Raw genomic sequence first — 20,850 nt, forward strand, 5'->3', positions numbered from 1 at the left:
GAAGGAGCAAGCTCGCATGAACAACCTATGTTCATGGTATTTTACATCTCATTGGTTGAGTTATTTGAAAAATTTTGTTTTAACTGCAAGGCTGAAAATCCAAAAGTACACATTAAAAACATTGGATCGATGGCCCTTGTACAGCAAAATTGTGGTAAATGTGTTGAAAAAAACTTATGTAGAGAAGTCAACCTATGGTTTTGGGGAGATATCCAGCGGGAAACGCTATGACTAGCTTTTATATATTGATGTCTGGTGTCAGTATAAGTCAAGCCCCGCTGATGTTCAAGCACATGAATCTCTCAGCAAATAGTGACTTATCATGTGTATCAACGCACCTTCTTGTTTCCAGCTATTCTGAAGCATTGAGAAAGCTATCAGTCAAACTTAATGTAATCAGTCAAAGTAAATAAAAAGGTTGGACTAATTATTGTTGATGAAACAATATTGATGATAACATTGTTTCTCATACAATTTATAATCTTACATAGTTAATGATTGCAAATGATTACATACTGATTTTTCAATTTTCTTCGTATGTGAGCTGTTTTGTTCTTTAGTTAGTGAATTGAAGGCAAAAATGAAAAACCTGAGATATACATACAGGCGCTGCAAAGAGAAAAATGATGTAGCTATTATATCTGTTACCTACAACACGAAATTGGAAGTTCTGGAGCATTATGACATGGTTAGATGACTTTGTGCGAAGACAAAAGTGAGTTTTATCAGTGTAGTTTATGTTACAGTTTCAAACAACTCCTTAAAATCATACTTTTACGTTTTTTAATGCTTAGGACTGTCAGCAATGTTTCTATTAGCTGCCTTGAAAGTCAACCACGTACCTCCACTTCTCACCATGTTGAACGATTACCAAGATGAAGATATACTAACTGCTGAAAGCCCTCCACTTGAAAATATTCAGTGAATATGGAAGTTATAGGAGCCCTTCACCAGCCCTGCAAAGCCAACTGGGTCAAACACTGCCACAAGAAAGCAAAAAGGCAGGAAGCGAGCTTTCTTTTTACCAAAAAAAAATTGATAGATTGTTTGGAGACATTCAAGAATAGATCTTCAAAGATGGCTGCCAAACCTCATGATGAGTACGATTATTTTGGCATGAGTGTTGCCGAAGAAATTAGGAACCTGCCCACTGCTTTTAGCAGAGCAAAAGCAAAGAAGACCATTCAAGATATTCTTTTTAACCTTGAATTTCCTAGTGGACAACACTGATAGTTCATGCTATTTATAGTATACTGTGGTATAGTCTGCTCACAAGTTTAGTCCTGTTATGTTAACATTTCAGTGTTCAATGACTGTACGAACAGTGGAATTGCAAAAAAATGAATAATGCTGACTATGGTAAATTTATGACCAGCTTTGTGCATTGGCTATGCCACAAAAATTATTTCAAAATATTACATTCTAAGCAAAATAAATGTGTGTTCATGTGATGCCTAATAAGTGTGGAGTACATAATTTTGATGCCATGACAATTCACCAGGAGTTGAAGCCAAAAAATTTGCAAAGTCATCCCGAACCCTTAGGGCTGATTTTGTTTGGTTCCTAGAATTTGGAGTAAGTGTATGAAGAGCAGCCATTTCTTCTTTAGCCGGCCTTAAGCCATCGCTGATTTGACAATTTTTATTAACAGAATCTGCGAAGTCTGGTGGTGTGTAAATGGAAGCATTGATTCGCCTTAAAAAGCTGTGGTGTACACAAATAGCTTTACTCATTTTTACTACATTTGTAGGCTCAGCATCAGTTGTACTTTTGAATAACCTCCACTTTGAAACCATGATACCTGAAAAAAATTAAAGCATTTTAACTTTGATCATTTTCCAGTTACATATTTGCTGAAAAATTAATTATCATATTATTCTTACCAAATGCATTTTCTATTGTTATTCTACATCTAGATAGCCTGTATTTAAACTTTCCTTTCATATGGAATTCAGGGATTTTCCAGGGTAAGGTCTCATCTGCCAGGTTTTCTGAGAGAGAGCCTCATCACCAAAAATGCAGTGTGGCATGCTTTTGCCATTCTTAGTCAAGGCCTTTGGTGGAAGGAGCAGTACCCTACCTGAAAAATTCATGACATTACCCAAGTTGCAGCAGTGTATGAAGTATGTTAATACTATTTAGACCCTTTGGTCTCACCATTTAGCAATGCAGACACAAATTATGTGTTTTCAATTGCTCCAGAGTCAATCTATCATCCTGCTTCAATACCATCAACACAATTAAAACGGTATTCAGCATCACACATAGCTATGAGAACAATGGAGTGAAACTTCTTGTAGTTAAAAACGAGGAACTAGAATTCCTTAGGGCTTGAATAGCTATATGCTTTCCATCGAGAGCACCAACACAATTATGAAAATTCCAAATTGTAGAAAATCTTAAACAAAAGCATTGAATGTGATTATGTGACAGGTATCATTGTTAGTGAGGTACAAACTTGACTAATGTGAGCAGTACCTTCCATTCTCAATTGTTTGCCATTCTTGAAGACTACACGGTGCTTTCATATAAATTGGCATAAGAATATTCCATAGCATATCACATGTATTATAAACAATGCATCGTGCTGTGCTCAATCCACGAACATATGCAAATGCTATAGATTGGGGAGAATCGCCAGTTGCTAATCTACGAAAGGTGATGGCTAATCGCTCTGCTGGTGAAACTGGCTGCCTTAAATGCGTAGCTAGCCTTCTTAACGAGGGACCGACTAAACTAAATAGCAAATCAAACGTTGTCTGATTCATTCTTGAACCAGATTTAAAAAGTTGCCTTGCACTCTGTTTCGCCTATTAACATCTATCACCCAACAACGTCTGGGTGATAGATGTTAATAGGCGAAAAGACATTTCGCACTGGATCACTGGGGAAAGCCGAAATCATTTCTGAGTAGGAAAAGCTGAAAATATGTCGAAGCCCAGGCGTAACAATTGTCAATCGGTTGACGATTTGGGAAACGATGTCAACAAGGAACTACATTAAGAATATGTTGGGTCGAAGATATTAAGTCATATCCAAGCAATTAATTTGAAAGTCTGCAATGATCTAAATGTTGATGTAATTCTGTTTGTACTTGTTTTAACGTTTTTTTCTAAAGCGTTCAATGAAGTATACAATAGCAGTAAGAAAACGATACGTTGTAGATCTGTATTACTGTTATCACGTTGTTACAGTTTTTGATGGTAAGCATTGTTTGCGCTTTATATAAAGATTTTGGAGAGAAACAAGTTGCTGCGTCATTTTGGGTCGGCGAGATGGAGAATGAGTTGAGGGAATTCGGCAACTGGACTTATTTGGTTTGCTAAAGAAGATGGGGACTCTTCTAGTGTTCTAAAAAAAAATAGACAAAATTAGGGCGAGAGGTTTGTACGAGCATACATCAGACAATTGTTCTGATACTTACAAAGAGCGCGGTAAGTTAGATGCAATTGTAATATAAAATCAGTTTTTAAGCTATAAATATATTCTATTAGAAAATAGCTGTGATTCTCATCAGGCTAAGATACATTTGTAATCAAACTCATAGGATGTTTAAGGCGATGGATTGCCGACGAAATATGGAAATTGATCTTTCCTCATTGCATGATACGTAGAATGGTACTTATCTTAGTTTGATATAACATTACTCCTTTGCTTTTCGTAATTTAATAATATTTTAGGAAATTGTTTTCAGAATTTTGTAAAAGGTATTCCATTGCTGAACTATCCCAATGTATGCACTGAGTCGCCTCAGCATAAAAAGGCATTCTGCGAACAGCATGTGTAAAGGCTGAAACACACTGGGCAGTCGCTTCAGTCGCGCGTCCAAAGCGAATTGATGCGCACGCGTCAGTCGCTTGAACGCTAGAAACACACATGCAGCGACCATCGCGACTTTTATCGTGGCGTCTATTGAACATGGCGGTGATTTTAGTTTGTTACAGACACAGATATCACTTAAACTTTTTATTTTGGCCTTTATTATAGCTACTAATATATGAATATTTACTCAGTACAAACTACTATGTGGAGAAAAGAGAACAAGCCAGTTAAAACACGCCAATATGATCATAGCACATTACGCGTATATCGTGGATAATCCTATTCTGTGCATTTACGTTGTGCATTAGGGTTCCAGTTTGTAGCTCCTATTGTCCCTATTTGATAAGTCATATAAAAACTGAAAGATTCCAGTGTGAATTCACTATATATTGCCTTCGTTTTCCAAGGTATAATCTAAAAATTTCGTATGATGCTTATGACAGGAAATATGATATGCATTTAGGAAGTTAAAATGTATCTATTGGCCAATCAGTGTAAAGCGACTGAAGCGACCAAAGTCAAAAGTTCAACATGTTGAACTTTCAAAGTGACTAGCTGACGAGACTAAGCTACTAGCTTAGTAGCCACGCAAAGCGGTAGTTTTAGAAGCGCGACTAAAGCGACTGCCTAGTGTGTTTCAGCCTTAATATTTGGAAACAAACTTCCCTTATGTACCCATTGGAGTGCGTGGATTTTCAAGATATTGTGGTGTGAGGCCAAGTAACATAGGTATGTACTCCAAAATTGTCATGACTATAATCATGCTAGAGAATAAAGTCCGACTTTTCATGATCAATTTGAGATATATTAACAGAGCTTTTACACTTAATCACAACTGCTCTTGCTTTGGTATAAAGTATTTTGCAGGGAAATTGGTACCCCTTTCTCTAAATTTCTCGCTGTGCTCAATGATATGTGTATTACTGAACTGACAGAAGATAACTACAAGGAATTACTCTATTTTATAGGTGAAGAATTGATTGACGACACATGTCTGCTTTCTAACAATGACGTGTCAAAAATGGACGAAACGCTAGGAAGTTTGGTAAGGAGGGCGACACTTTTCCAGTAGGAAATAGTTTGTGGAGTCACAAGATATATTTGTCTAAAATTTGTTTACTTTGCAATATGAAAAACAGTTCTACATTGTAGCTAATTTAGTAATATATATCAGGGAAACCTGAGTTCTCCTACTAATGCAAAAGTGGTCGTTAATGACAATGTGTTATAAAGCCGGTTTGAGAATGACGGCATGAATTTGAATTTTTTTAACCTCATCCATATTATATATATGATGAAATTTCAATACATTGGTACCAATAATTAATTACTTATTATTTTTTAAGATAGAAAAATAACTTTTTATCACTGCATTTGGATTATAGTTATACATGCTTTATAGCTTATTTTACACTGTGACGGAATCTCTCTTATTTAGAGTGAATTACATACCGAATACTTTTCTCTTTTAATTGGCTGGAAAAATCAAAATTATAGGGACTGAATTAAATTTCTTTTATATTGGTCATATTTCACATAATTTGAACATATATTTCAACAACACACAGAAGCTCTAACATCATGAATATTTTCTTTTGATTAAATTTTTAATATTAGCTAAAACCCAAGCTAGCATTATGATAATGTACAAAAAAGATGTTTGCAAATCAATTGAGGAATATGAAGCATTGATGTTGATTGCTGAGCTAGTCAAATTGATAAATATATCATGCATATAAAGCATTCTTTTAAATTAGACGAAATCTCTGAGGGTAAATGTTGAACAAATAGATGAGTGTCAGTAGGAATTGTTTCAAAATCTAAAGTGCACAAATAAAACACTGGAAGTATTTTTATGCTTTTACACTGAGAGTGTTAATCGTCCATCAAGTGAAGTACTTCATTCGCGTTTCCTTTATATTGGTCATAGTGCAAAAGTGTCACATATTGACGAAAAACATGCATCAGCTATAAATAACATGAATATTTTTTGAGCCTTTTCATTATTGAACAATTGTCAATAAATGCATGGACAAGATAACGGAAGATGCATTATCATGTATCTTTAAGAACTGTTCAGCTTTATTACTGCGGCTAGAAAAAAATTTTAAGGAGAAAAAACACTTAAGTATAAAAGCTTAAACAATAAGATGCATGAAAATTATGTAAAAGCTTGAAGTAGCTACAAAGAGATTGCTTGTCACACTGCATCACAATACTTGTTTTTTATTTGCTGGTGCATGTTTTTCGTCAAAATGTGACACTTTTGTATTATGCTCAATATAAAGGAATTTCAACTTAATGGACGTTTCATTTTCAAGGAAGTGAGAACTCATTCCTGCCACAAGGAATTTTAAAAGCTAAATCATTTTTCTTTGAAGAAATTTCTTCAAACAGCACTCATGTTTTAGAGAAACAGCAAAGACATTCATGATCCATCTTTAAACAATGCATGGAAAACATGAAAGAAATAGTGCCATGCATTTGAAATTTTAAACTTGGTGAAAATTCACACATCCTTGTATAGTATAAAGAAAGACCAGTGTTTTAATTGTGCACCTGATTTGTAAACAACTCCTTCTTACACTCATTTATTTGTTCGACAATTCGCAACACTTAAAGGTTTTGGCTGCTTTAAAACAGTGCCTTTTTTCTGCATGACATACTTATCAATGTGACTGGTTCGACAATCAACATTAATGTCAATATACTAAAAATTTGATTAAAACTAAATATTCATGATGTTAAAAGTAGGGCATGTTTTTTTTAAATAATACGTTCAAATTACGTACAATATGACTAACATAAAAGAAATTTGATTCAGTCTGCTGTCTTCCTATAATTTTGAATTTTCCATTCAATTAAAGCATTGTGCACGAAAAAGATGTTCAGTATATAATTCACCTGACTAAGAAATATTGCATCATACTTGAAAACAACTTAATGAATTTTTACGTCAAATCGAGACATGATCAGTGTACGACGTTCAATATAATGTACGTCATGTAGTCTTCCACTTATTGTCTGCATTGTTTTCAGGCAATTAGAGGCCTCGTCTTTTTTTACTAGGTGCGTAACACAAAAATTTGATTAGCATATATATAGAGAGGGGTTTTAACATATCTTTCATTCGGGCTATCTTCATTAAAAACTCTGGTAAGCTATAAACTAGGCAGGAATATGGCTTCAGACTATGAATTTAAAATTAAAAAAACTATTGGAATCGTGTGAGGAGAAAAAATGGAGAATCGGAGTATGTTGAAAAAACTAGTTCATCGATGCCATTGCTGAAACACATTGACGCATGCGATGACAGTGGCTTTCAATTTCGCGTATAATGCCCATTGCGTGAAGAGTTCAGGTACGTCAACAATTTTTTGTTCTCTTATTTTTCATATTGTCATTGTTGTCTATCATTTTCATGTAGAGAAAAAATGTGTGTGTGTGTTTAGGTTGTGTTTCTTTCGAAGCAAAGGTGCAATTTCCGGAGGTCAATCAAAGTTTATGGACAATTTAAATAAATCATATAGTTCAGGTGTGTTGACAACTGACTTCGATCCTCATGAATTCAAATGCTTCATTAAGTGGCAGATAAAGAACTGTTTTAGGTAAACCAAATTATCAAAATTACTATTTTCATAATTCAAGATATATTTCGTTTTTCAAATTTTTCACTGTATTGGAAACGTTGTCTTGTCGCTCTCATTTCACAAAATGTAATTATGAACTAATTCAGATTATTTGATCAGATAAACTAACCACGTCATTTTGATACACAAGCGTGATAGCTCTTTCATGTTGAGATGGAATAAACCTAACTATTTTTTGCGGTGAAGTAACTTCTAGCTACTTCATGAATAAACTTGACATCAATGAACAATTTAAATCCTGAACTTTTAACAAAATAACGCTTCCAGGAAATGCCGAATCAATGAAATGAGAGACACGTACGAAGCTGTTTGATGCATTGTTAGACAACCAAACTCAGATGTTTGAATTTTGGGCGAAAACCTTCAATTTAACGGTGAGGATGTCGTCGTTACTGCAGAAAAGACTAGCATTATATGGGTCAAGGCAATCTTGGAATCGGAAACAACAGCAACTCATTTGCCTAAAGTAAATCTGCCTTTATGTTCCTTAACATTAGGTGAAATGGTGGAATCTCTAATGTCTATGTTGCATCACAATGGTTTCGTTGCTGTATTCACAATTGGTAAGCTCATTACAATATGTTCAATATTTTGGCAAGTGGCGCCCGTTTATTACAACATTGCTGACGTTTTTTTCATGTAAAAATACAGTTGTAACATTTACATTGAACCCATTTTAGCATGAAAAGAATAATAGTAATTTGTAGGCCTGTTGCTTATTTAAGTTTCGAGGTAGTTAAATAGTGAACTTTATATGTAGCTACAATATTCACTGGAATGAAACAATATGAAGAGCAGGCGAAGCTTGATCACTGATTTAATTCATTTTTTTTGCAAAATAGATGGAATGTTACACTGCTTTCATTATGAAATGATTGTGGATATTACAGGATTTTGTCCCCTGCCCATTGTATGTAGAACAAACAGACTTGGAAAGACAAAATCTTCAAAAGCCGCGCTAAGTCTTGTAGGAAATGGATCAAACTTCTTATCAACATTAAGGGAAAGATTCATCCCTAGGCTATGCAGCATATCAACTTTGCCTCCCGTGCTCGAAGAAGTTAAGAGCCCCACAGTTATTGAATATGTTGCTATGTCTTTATACAATAGCGGCAAAGACGGGATATGTGTTTTCGAAGCAGCTCCTCGAACGATTCCGGTGTTCACAGTCAATTGGGACACTTTAGAGAGATTGATCAATGACCCCAGGTAAATTTTTCCGTATTTATAGAATAAGTTTGCTTTATATTGCACTATTGTAATTTCTTCACGTGCTGTAGAGTACGTGGAAGGCTTGTCCTAATTCCCTTTCAACAAGGAGCAAGAAGTTCTCTCGGAATCGAGAATCAACAGAACGCAAAATTCCAAAACAATGCAATAATGGAAAGAGGCTCTAGTGCTTTTGGGACCATCGTGGCAATTAGCAGATCTGTCGAATACCTCTGCATAACGAGGACTAATGAGCTCTGTGAACAATTTACCTTTGAAGCACCAAACATCGACGACTGCTGTTTAAGAAATTCATGCACTTTTGGTTGCATTTGTTGAGAAGGTAACTGCCTTATTAACCACATAACATGAAAAAATTGAGCAATAGCCAATGACCACTTGCACAATTATAGCATAGGTAATACGGCTGGCAATTATTGATGATCTTTATCCAAGCATTGTCATCGCTTTTTTCAAACAAAAATCATGCCAGTGTGGACGAAGCGATTCCAGACCAACCAAGCGCAAGTGTCTCATGCAATGCTTCAAACAGAACAGCAGTTATTGTGGACTTAATAATGAAGTCGATAGAGCATAAAATATCTTGAAAAACGTATGTAATAAATTCAAAAATTAATCACCCATAGACCAAATTCATAAAGAAATTGTGAAATTTCTCATTTCTAGTTACTCACTTGCGTAAATTAAAAGTAACATTTGAGTCAAGCTCTAGTGGAATAAGACTAAATGGAGTAGCAGTGGCACTGAAATGGTTTTTTGCCTTGCTAAAAGGTCACGGAGTTCTGTTCCGAATGAAGAAAGAGTGCGACAAGAAATTAAGTCTCTCGACATTGTCGTGGTCAATGGGCGAAGCCAGTATTTAAATGCAAATGCAAATGGTGAAAAGATCAGCAGAGGCTCTGATGGAGTAGAAACTGCTTCCAGAAACTGCGTAATTATAAAACAATCTGCATTTGGAAGTGAGAATTGGATTGTTTTTTCGGAAGGTTAGCATTTTTAACGACTAATTTTATACAGATGAAAGCAAGTGCGAAAGGATTACAAATGGAATAGATTGGCTATTCTTTAGTCATGTTATGTTAGTTTGGAAGTATTATCATTATCAGCTTCTTTAGAAATTTATTTAAAAATAAATGCTGTTTAAAAGGAAATCTAAAGTGTATATTGACTAAACGTGTGATTGTCATTAAAAAGCTAAATAATAATAGTCATTATTTTTTTACCCTTCAACATGTTAGATACAAATATTGCAAGAGACAGCTTGGGGTCCACCGCCGAAACCAGCATAAATGATTCAGACACAGCGTCTACGTCTGAAATGGAAATTGGTAAATACAGCAGACCGTCAACATCTGGAGCCAGAAGATACGATTCAAACACATCGTCCACATCCGACAATGAATATGGAAAAACAAACACATCACGTGACGTAAATGCATACACCTCGAAAAACTCACCCTTTGAGTGTGGTGGCACAGCACCTGACGGCAGGGGTGGATCTAGGATTTTTCAAACATCAGTCATAAAACGTCGAAGGCGCTCCGCACCTGGGAGGGTCTGAGGCATTCTCCCCTGAGAAATTTTGAATTTCAGAGCCTTGAAAATGCCATTTTCAGCGTTTTAGAGCAATAAAAAATGTATTTGTGGGCATCGTTTTTGCGTAAAAACAAAACATTTTGCTTACGTTTTTTTCAAACAAAAAATGAAGTGAACAATACTTGAATGTTATGCGAAGGTGTGCTATATAGCAATCACTAGTAGCATTGTATTTGCAAATACAAACAGAATGTAACCAACATGTCTTGAATTATATAATTACATGAATGTTAAAATTGGTTCATGTGTCATGCTTACTGGTTATGATAAATATCCTTTCATATTATCAAAGCTTGTTTAAATGTAAATCAGAAATAATTTAGTTTAGAAATTATAATGATCATCAGAAAAATTACCTAGTGATCATGAAAAATACTTTGCTGTTTTGCCAAATTTCAAGGTTTATCTGCATACATAGAAAGGCATTTTTACTTTATAGAAAATGCTTTTCATACATCAATAGCCCTTTGGAATTTATGGCAAACAATCTGGTATAAGCCGTAGATTGACAGACCTTTACATCTTTACATGAGGTGTTCAGTTAGAAAAGGGGACAATATGTGACATGGGACAACATTCCATGTATGTGAAATACTCAGGTTTAATACCATTCCAGTCAAATTGTCAAAATAAAAAGCTTCATGGATCAGAAGACTCAAAATCACAGGTTATAGTAAACAGCTTCTCATGTAATAAACAATATGTAGTATAACTGTCCAATTATTGAATGATCAATGAATGTAAACTAAAAAAACCCCAAACATTTGTTTATGATAAAGTAAATAATAGTATGGCGCCTTATGGCTACAGATTTTTTGTCCATTGAAATATATTTGCAGGAATGTAGGATTTCGCTGCCGTATAACGGCCACCATTCCCCAAGCACTAAAGAAATCATAGCTAAAAGTCCTTCGTCAACAACAATTTTAGAAGCATCGATCTGCTTACCATACGCCATATTGACATAAATCGCATCACACACTCGCATAATTGACTTTGTTATATTACATTCATGCATACACTTCACTTGTCCTTTACTTACAATTTTGGATGTAAATATCTGCTGATAAAGCTCAAAACAATGTTGGCTTTCTTTTGAACATCAATGACTGAAAAGTCGCTTGCGAGATCGTCTTTGCCAAGCATTTAAAATTTATCCATAAATTTCCACCCTCTTGAAAAAATTCACATTTTGGACAGCAGCATTCGTGTCAATATATGAATTTGTAAAAGACTTCCATAAATTCCATCTGATTGTAGTTTAGTTTCTATCATGCTTATAAAAATTACTATAAAACGATCAAACATTCAATTCAGACAGTGAGCTTGACTTTGTTAGTTCAGTTGGCTATCAGTCGAAATCCGTCAAACCAATCACAATAAAGCAAAAATTCAAATGAACCAATTGTAAGATAGCAATTGAACTCCTTATACGTCCAGCCACCCTTATTATCAGTCGAGACCATTCCAGACTGTCCACTGATCTGGCTATTGACCAATAAAATAAGCGTTTTTGACGTTCATAGACTCCTTTATCCGTCGAACCAGTCAAGCCACCCCGCTTATCAGTCTGTTATTCCAGGTCAATTAAAATTCAACTGATCTGGTTACCAACAAGATATTCATTGATTAGTCATTACTTTTCGATAATAAATAATGCGGGATTTTTATCACGAAGTAAATGCGATAAGAAAATAAGAATAATTAATGAATTTTTAATTAATATGAATAGGCAATTTTTGAATTTCAAACATCAGTCGCGCGACGGATTTGACATACTCTAGATCCGCCCCTGCCTGACAGACCTAACACACAATCAACATATGGTGCTGAATAAACAAATTTATATGATAGTGGCATTAATCTGAAAGGTAAATACACTGACAAAACTATTATGCTAAAGGTTCTTATATTTGTCTCATATCTAAAAATTTTTATCATACTAACATTGGGCATTTTTTTTCTTATTGTCGTATTAGTGGAGCTGGAGAGGTGAAGAGAATGGATGTTTTAAACACAGTTAGTGCATCAAAGAAAAAGAGATGCAAGCATATAGGGAGCGAACAAGAATTGGTTCAAACAAATAATTTAAGAACAAAGGTATGTAATTAATAAAAGTATTGTGTTTTGTGTAACGCGAGGAGAATAATATGGTTATGAAAAATATAACTTGTCACCGTATAAATGAGCTATCCTTCCATGAGATTACCTAATTGGCTAGCAAAACAAAATATGTGACAGTTTGCCTTCATCATTCATTATGCGAAATATGATAACAAGGTGGAAGTTCTCTAAGAAAATAACAAGCATGTCTCTAAACAATTGTTATTTTCTTTGCAGCCAAATACAAGTATTGCTTTTGCAAAAAGGTTTGAAAAATTGTGATTCGTTTTTAAGGAATGAACGTGTAATTTTCATCATAATATACTATCATACTTTTTACACTTCATTAGTAAAGATCAATGGACGAAGAAGACGAAATGATTGTTTGAAAAACAGAAAAAGAAAAGCAAGAAAGGTTCAATATTTGTTATCATTTTATTAATTGATTCACCTCCTGCTCCTTTTGTAAAGCCAGGTCTTATATCATTATAAAATACAAAGCATTTGCAGATAAAAGATTGGAGTTGTTTAGTAGATGTACCATGTATAGTATTCTTTCAATTTTAGTGTCCAGGAAACAATTATTACCACATGGTCTGTTTGAAAGATAAAGCTTTACCAGACACCGATCTTTGGTAGCAGAATTAGACATTAGTTACAAACAATGAAATACAGTATTCAAATTGATGGATTCAATGTGGTTTCTTTTCAAGATTCTGTCGCAGTTGCCTAGGAACTAAGAGAAAGTGATCAGTAACCGACAGATATGTACATATTTTAATTGAAAGTTTAATAAAATTACATTTTAGAATACTAATTATGTGTGCTTCAATTTAATATAACTTTGTGAAAAAGCTAAGAATTGTGATGAAGTTGTTCAAAGGAATGCACTTCAACACAACAGACTATACCTCAAAACCCAATTACTTGATTATATTTAGAGATACGACAACTCGATTCATCCACAATACCTTACTTGGGTATCTAGGCCTCTACAGAGACATTATTAATACCAGTAAGGAATCTACAGAGACATTTGATCGTATCGGTACATTTAAAATATTATTTTTTATTCATAGAAAAATGTGAATAATTTTGCGAACCACGCATTTCCAAGAAAGCTCTGTTTTTCTATCTGGTTTAAATATTGTTTAAGAAAGAAAAATTTACTTCATATTTTACTGCACATATAGCTTAATTTAAACATTGCAAAACTTAAAAAAGATTACTTTAACAAACATTTTAAAAGTGGTCTACACAAGCTTAGTAAAATAATAATACACCTTGTGATATCTGACATTATTTTGTCTTTATTAAAATAAATTTACAAATAACATCTCAGAGATATTATTTGTGATAAGCAAAATGAAAAAATTTATTCAATAGAAAAATCTTTTCTGGAATTTATTTCATATATTCTCGAAAAATGTTATTACTATAATTTAAGTTAGTTTAAAATTTAAGAGAGAAAAAACTCTTTTTTTTATAATAATAAATGTTGTTTTTAAAATTTACTTTTTTTCTTACTTATAAATGGAGTATTTTTATTAAAAAATTATATTTATATTTAGTATTAGGACTAAAAACTATTATAGATAGCAAAATATAATCTAAAAAATACAATGATAATTATAGACTTTGAAATTATTTATATTTACTAAGAACTACAAAATATAATGTTACGAAGTGCCATATCGTCACTGGGTGGAATCGAACCACCAGCCTATCGGTTAACAGCAGAACGCGCTAACCAATTACGTCACAGAGACAGTTATTGGTATTGGCACATTTTAAATATCACTATTTGTTCTTAGGAAAAATTAAAATAATTTTGCAGTTAACACATTTCCATAAAATCTCTGTTTTCTTGTCCTGTTTATACATTGTTCAAGAACGAAAAATTTCTTTGATATTATACTGCATATATAAAACTTCCTTTTAACCATTGCAAAACATAAAGAATATTACTTTAACAAAAATTTTACAAACTTTCTACACAAGATTAGATAAATTTTAATCCAGCGTGTAATATCTGACAATTTTCGTCTATATATTAATATATTGAAAAAAAGCACAACAAAAACATTCATTGTGACAAGCTAATTAGGGAATGTTTTCCATGGAAGAATGTTTTCTGGAATATATTTCACATACTTTAAAAAAATTATGTTGTTATAATCTGAGTCAGTTTAATATTTAAGGAAGAAAAAACTGGTGGGTTTTTTTATTAATAAATATTGTCTCTTAAATTTATTTTTTCCCTTAATTATAAATAAAGTATTTTTATCAAGAAATTGTCTTTATATTTGTATTTTGACAAAAAATATTATAGATAGCAAAATTTTGTCTAAAAAATTCAATGATAAACATATATTTTAAAACTATTTATACCAGGTACTAAAAAATATAAAATAAAATGTTACAAAGTGCCATATCGTCACTTGGTGGAATCGAACCACCAACCTTTCGGATAACAGCCGAACGCGCTAACCAATTACGCCACAGAGATATTTGATGCTATCGGTATATTTTAAAATATTATTTTTTATTCATAGAAAAATGTGAATAATTTTGCGAACCACACATTTGCGAGAAAGCTCTGTTTTTCTATCTGGTTTAAATATTATTTAAGAAAGAAAAATTTACTTGATATTTTACTGCATATATAGCTTAATTTAAACGTTGCAAAATTTAAAAAAGATTACTTTAACAAACTTTTTAAAAGTGGTCTACACAAGTTTCGTAAAATATTAATGCACCTTGTGATATCTGACATTATTTTGTCTTTATTAAAATAAATTTACAAATAACATCTCAAAGATATTATTTGTGATTAGCAAAAAAAAAATTATTCAATAGAAAAATCTTTTCTGGAATTTATTTCATATATTTTCGAAAAATGTTATTAGTATAATTTAAGTTCGTTTAAAATTTAAGAGTGAAAAAACTCTTTTTTTTATAATAATAAATGTTTTTTATAAAATTTACTTTCTTTCTTACTTATAAATGGAGTATTTTTATTAAAAAATTATATTTATATTTAGTATTAGGACTAAAAAGTATTATAGATAGCAAAATATAGTCTAAAAAATACAATGATAACTATAGATTTGAAATTATTTATATCAATTACTAAGAACTACAAAATATAATGTTACAAAGTGCCATATCGTCATTGGGTAGAATCGAACCACCAACCTATCGGTTAACAGCCGAACGCGCTAATCAACTACGCAACAGAGACAGTTATTGGTATTGGCACATTTTAAATTTTTGTTCATAGGAAAAATTAAAATAATTTTGCAATTAACACATTTCCATAAAATCTCTGTTTCCTTGTCCTGTTTATATATTGTTTAAGAACGAAAAATTTCTTTGATATGATACTTCATATATAAGCTTAATTTTAACCATTGCAAAACATAAAGAATGTTTCTTTAACAAAAATTTTACAAACTTTTTACACAAGATTAGATAAATTTTAATCCAGCGTATGATATCTGACAATTTTCGTCTATATATTAATACATTGAAAAAAAGCACAACAAAAACATTCATTGTGACATGCTAATTACGGAATGTTTTCCATGGAAGAATGTTTTCTGGAATATATTTCACATACTTTAAAAAATTATGTTGTTATAATCTGAGTCAGTATTCCGAAAATTGACCTCCGTCCCAATTTCTTCGGAACACGAAGAATAATCACAATCACAACTTTGGTTTCTTAAAGAATTTTTTTATTACTCCTCAAAGTATCTCGCTTCTCTCGCTTGTCTCATTCGTCTCGCTTGTATCACGTGTCTCACTTCCGTTCTCTGCTCTCTCTACTTCCGTTCCACTCAAGTTTTCTATATTGTTCCTTATCATCTTAACGTACAGAATGCACAATTGAAACCCGACACAACTTTAACATAATTTGCAACACCCTCCCCACATGTGACTACGAATGAGTCACATGTTATATCACTTTGTCTCGAAGTTTATTTCATTCCTTTTCTAGCTCCTGATTTATCGCCTCCGCAACCACAGCAGCTTGTCGTCTTGGTCTGAATTCTTTGGCGTTCTCTCGCAACTTCTTTTGATGGTTGCTGACATCACATTGTAGTTCTAAAGGATAGATCAGTTGGATTGGTCTCTCAAGAGATATTTTTCCACACTGAAGTTTCACTCCTCTCACAACTTCATCACTTCCACGGATCAACATCGTTACATTTCCGATCTTCCACATATTTCTGTTTTTCTCATCACCCTTAATTAAAACGATATCTCCCTCTTTCGGATGAGTTTCGGTTGCCGATTTGTTAACTTGATTGCGTTGGCGTAGACTTGTTAACTATTCTCGCTGCCATCTGTTCCACAATTGGGTTTTGATTTTGTACAAATACTTTGCTCGCTTCCGTAGTTCACCGTCCTTAATGTGATGACTCTCCAACTCCGGGATGACATTCGTCTGTTGCAGTACGAACGAAGATGGCGTCAGTACGGGGAGTTCAACATCATCCTCTACATAGCTCAATGGTCGATTGTTCATACAAATTTCTACGTCCAGAACAACTTCTGCAAGTTCATCGAATTTCAGAAGTCCTTTACCAACGACTTTGTAAAATGATGATTTGAATACACCGATCAATCGCTCAAACTGGCCTCCCCACCAGGGTGCGCGGGACAGATTGAATCTCCATTTAATTGTATGTTTACTGAGCTCGCGGTGAAACCTCTCGTCTTGCATTGCTCTCTTTAACCATGCTGCTGCCGCTTGGAACGTTTTTGCATTGTCCGAATAGATCAGCGAAGGACAACCTCGCCTTGCTATGAGCCGTTTTAGACTTTGCAGGAAAGAAGTTGTCTCAAGACTCTTCAACAATTCAAGATATACTCCTCGCGTCAAACTACAGGAAAAGAGCACTTGATAGGCTTTTCCTTCTAGATATTTCTTGACTTTATACTTAATCGGACCGGCGAAATCGACACCAATGACTTTATACGGTGTGGTTCCTTCTGTTCGAGTCTTTGGTAAAGGAGCATGTATTGGAGCTTGATACGGTTTGGTCGTGAATCTCTTGCATCTGTAGCATCTCTTCCTTTGCTTTTTGACTAATCGACGAAGCCGAGGAACCCAATACATTTCTCGGAACTTAGCCATCGTAAGTATAGCTCCCCATGGAGTGTTTCCAAGTGTACATCTTCCACTAACTTCACGGTGAAAAGAACGTCATCAGGAAAGTAAATAGGGAACTTTCCTTGTATCCGACCGTGACATCTTAAAATCTTATCATCGTCGGGTTGCACATTTAACTGAATAAGGTCCGTTTGAGACTTTGCGTTTTCTGCAACTCCGGCTTGTACCATTTTTATCCATGACATGTGTTGCTCTTCCACTTCTTCAGATATCAATGGCCAGTGCTTTCTATTATCTCTGTTTTGTCGAGCATTATCAATAAATCGTTTTACCCACGCCCCAATACGAATCGCCTTCCGCAATGGATGTTTTTCAAGAATATCACTGAATATTGCCAAGTCTGACCGCTGGATAGCCGTGCTCAAAACTAATCTCGTCGCCTTTGCTTCACTTTGGGAGTCAGTCGACGGTCTGACTATAAGATCTGGTGGCCAAAGACTACGCTGTGATAGCCAGGCAGGACCTTTCATCCACATCTCGGTCAGTTTGCCACCTCTGCTTCCAAGGTCTGCCGGATTGTCGGTTGTTGGCACATGATGCCCCATGATCTCATTAGAAGCTCGGATTTTTGCCATCGATGCGACACGAATTGTTCATAATCCCCCTCTCCTTTAATCCACCATTAAGCTACAGTACTATCTGACCAGCAGTGTTTTCTGTGTGGAATGTGTCTCAGCGCAATGCTAGCATTCGAGACCAAATTTGCGGCAATATGACTTCCAAAAAGCTCTAACCTCGGGATAGTCAGTCCTCTTTTTGGCAAGTCTTGATTTCGCTGCCAGTAATTCCTGAGTAACTCCAGATGGTTGTTTAGCGACTGTGTAGACGACTGCACTGAAAACCTTCACCGCTGGCATCCCCAAATCCATGAATCTCTAAACTACAGACGGGTTCTTGGAAAGACAGAACCGCTCTTGGCACGGTCACTTCGCTTGGTAAGGTGTTTTCCCACTTCTCCCAGCTCTGCTTCAGTTTACCAATTAATTCCGCGTCTCAAGGTAATTTCAGATCACACAACTCTCGATAGATTTGTTTGCCTCGCAAAAGCAGAGGGGATGCAATTCCCATTGGATCATAAATCTTCGCCAGTCGACTTAAAATGTTGCGCTTCGTTGGCAATTTCCCACAATGTCCTATTTGTACCCTTAACGTATCTTTATCTTTATTCCACGTTGTACCCAGGATCTTCGTCTCAGTTCGCTGCACCCCAAATTGTTGTTTGGCAGCTGTTTGCTCATCATGATTTTTGTCAACACTACCTTCATCCAACTCCTTTGCATTTGATGCCCACTTATGAAGGATAAAGGTGGCATCAACGAGAATGTCAATAGCATCCAATTTTCTTTTTCGTGCTTCATCCACAGTGCATCCTCCTGAAATGATGTCATCAACGTACAGACACCTTCTCAGAGCCTCAACTGCGTCTGGAGCTTTGCTTTTCCAGTGATCCAAATGTGTTTCGAGAACTCCCCCAAGTAGGAATGGAGAAGAAACCAATGCAAACAATACTCTCGTGAACCGTAGTTTTTCTACATCAGCCTGTGGATTGGTCGCCAGTGAAATCTTAAAGAATCCCGTTCACTTTCACGTACACGAGTTTGGAGAAATGCCTTTTGAATATCTCCAGTGATTGCAACAGGAAAACTTCGCGCTCTTACCAGCACTTCCCACAGCTTGTTATTTAGCGAAGGTCCCGCGTACAGGAATTCGTTTAAAGAAGGACTTTCTGTTGAAGCTTTTGCTAATGCATCGTACACCACTCTCAGTTTAGTGGACTGCGCTGACTCGCGTACGACTTCTTTGTGAGGTATGTAGAATTCATTACGTTTTGCTAAGTTAGTTGCTGGTTCAACTATGCCATTGGGCTTTTGGTCTTGGATTACTGTGTTGTAATCTTCAGTTAATTTTTTCGCTGTAATCGTCGCTCTAAAGACTCCAACCTTCTGATGCTTCCTGTTTTGTTTGATGGGAGAGGTGGATGATTTCCACGCCATGGAAGACCGGTCTCGTACCAGCCCTCCTGTGATCGCGTTAATTGCTCTTTGAATTCGTTATACACCATTGATTGGTAGTGTTCAGCAGTGTCTGCTATGCCCAGCACATCCAACCTGCAGAGACCTTCATAATCCTTCTGCAAAACTTGTGTAAGCAACATCCTTTTACTGTTTGGTTCCAAACCAGGGCTCATGGCAACCCATCCGAGTTTTGTGTTTACTGCAATTGGTTGCCCCTCAGTTCCCACTAGTGGATTCGTGCGAGTTTTTATCCGTGCATATTCCCCGCTTCCCAAAACGATATGGACAGTAATTGAGCTTTCTGATCATTATCAACAAATTTTGCATTCTTCAGGTGTTCAAACTCTTTTTGTAAGATTTCATAGTGTGGATTGTCCACTGTGAGTATCTCTTCTTTCTCCACCTTGATCAACTTTACCATCATTGAATAATAACTGTCTATTGCTTCAACTTCCCCTTCATAGATTTCCAGTCTTGTTGTTTTTGATGTTAGAAGCATGTCAACTTTAGTGGTTTGTGTCTCAATTGGTTTCACCCTCAGCATAGATGCAAGTTTACGAGAAATGTATGAGCTTCCAGCCCCTGAGTCGATCAATGCACGACATGTAATTCCATTTATCTTGACAAGAAGAATGGGAAAACTCCTTCACCAGTACATCATGCTGTAGTCAACACTGTCTGACCTGTTTTTGGTGGTTCTTCTCGATTGGTGGCATCACATATGCTCGTATGGTGTCGTTTGTGGCAATTTCTGCATGATGTCTTGCTGGGGCAAGCGTTAGCATGATGCTGTCCTGCTGTGCAGTTGAAACAAAGTTTCTTTTTGACTAAAATTGCTCTTCTCTCCGTGACAGTACTGATTACTTTCATTCCCCCGATTTATGATTTCCTTCACAGTGGACCCACATCCCCTTTTCTTTAGTATGAAAGACTTTCTCTGACCTTCTAGATTTCCACCCAGGTGTGTCTGACTCTTTCTAACAGACTGGATTTCGCCTGGTTCACTGTCTGACTGCTTCAGTAAGCTTGGAAAAGTCCCAACTTTTCCATTCTGGACCATTTCTAACAAGGTCCCCACGTATGGCTGGGGGTTAGTCTAGAGTCATGGAAACATTTCCTTGGACATCTTTAAGTTTACCCAGCGTTTCAAAAGCTTGGACACTGTGATTTAACTTCTCACTAAATTCGGCAATCTTTCTCGGGTTCGCTCCGGAGATATGAGGCAAGTCCATGATCTCTTTTATGTAAGCTT

General features: G+C 35.2%; 1 non-coding gene across 1 annotated transcript; it reads right to left on the reverse strand.

The window, feature by feature from the left end:
- Positions 1-14,836: 14,836 nt before the first annotated feature.
- Trnan-guu lies at positions 14,837-14,910 on the reverse strand. Its single transcript has one exon. It is a non-coding gene; the product is annotated as a tRNA-Asn (tRNA).
- Between the last annotated feature and the right edge of the window lie 5,940 nt (positions 14,911-20,850).

This window comes from Xenia sp. Carnegie-2017, unplaced genomic scaffold (assembly GCF_021976095.1).
Source record: "Xenia sp. Carnegie-2017 unplaced genomic scaffold, XeniaSp_v1 HiC_scaffold_6, whole genome shotgun sequence".
Taxonomy (NCBI): Eukaryota; Metazoa; Cnidaria; class Anthozoa; order Malacalcyonacea; family Xeniidae; genus Xenia; species Xenia sp. Carnegie-2017.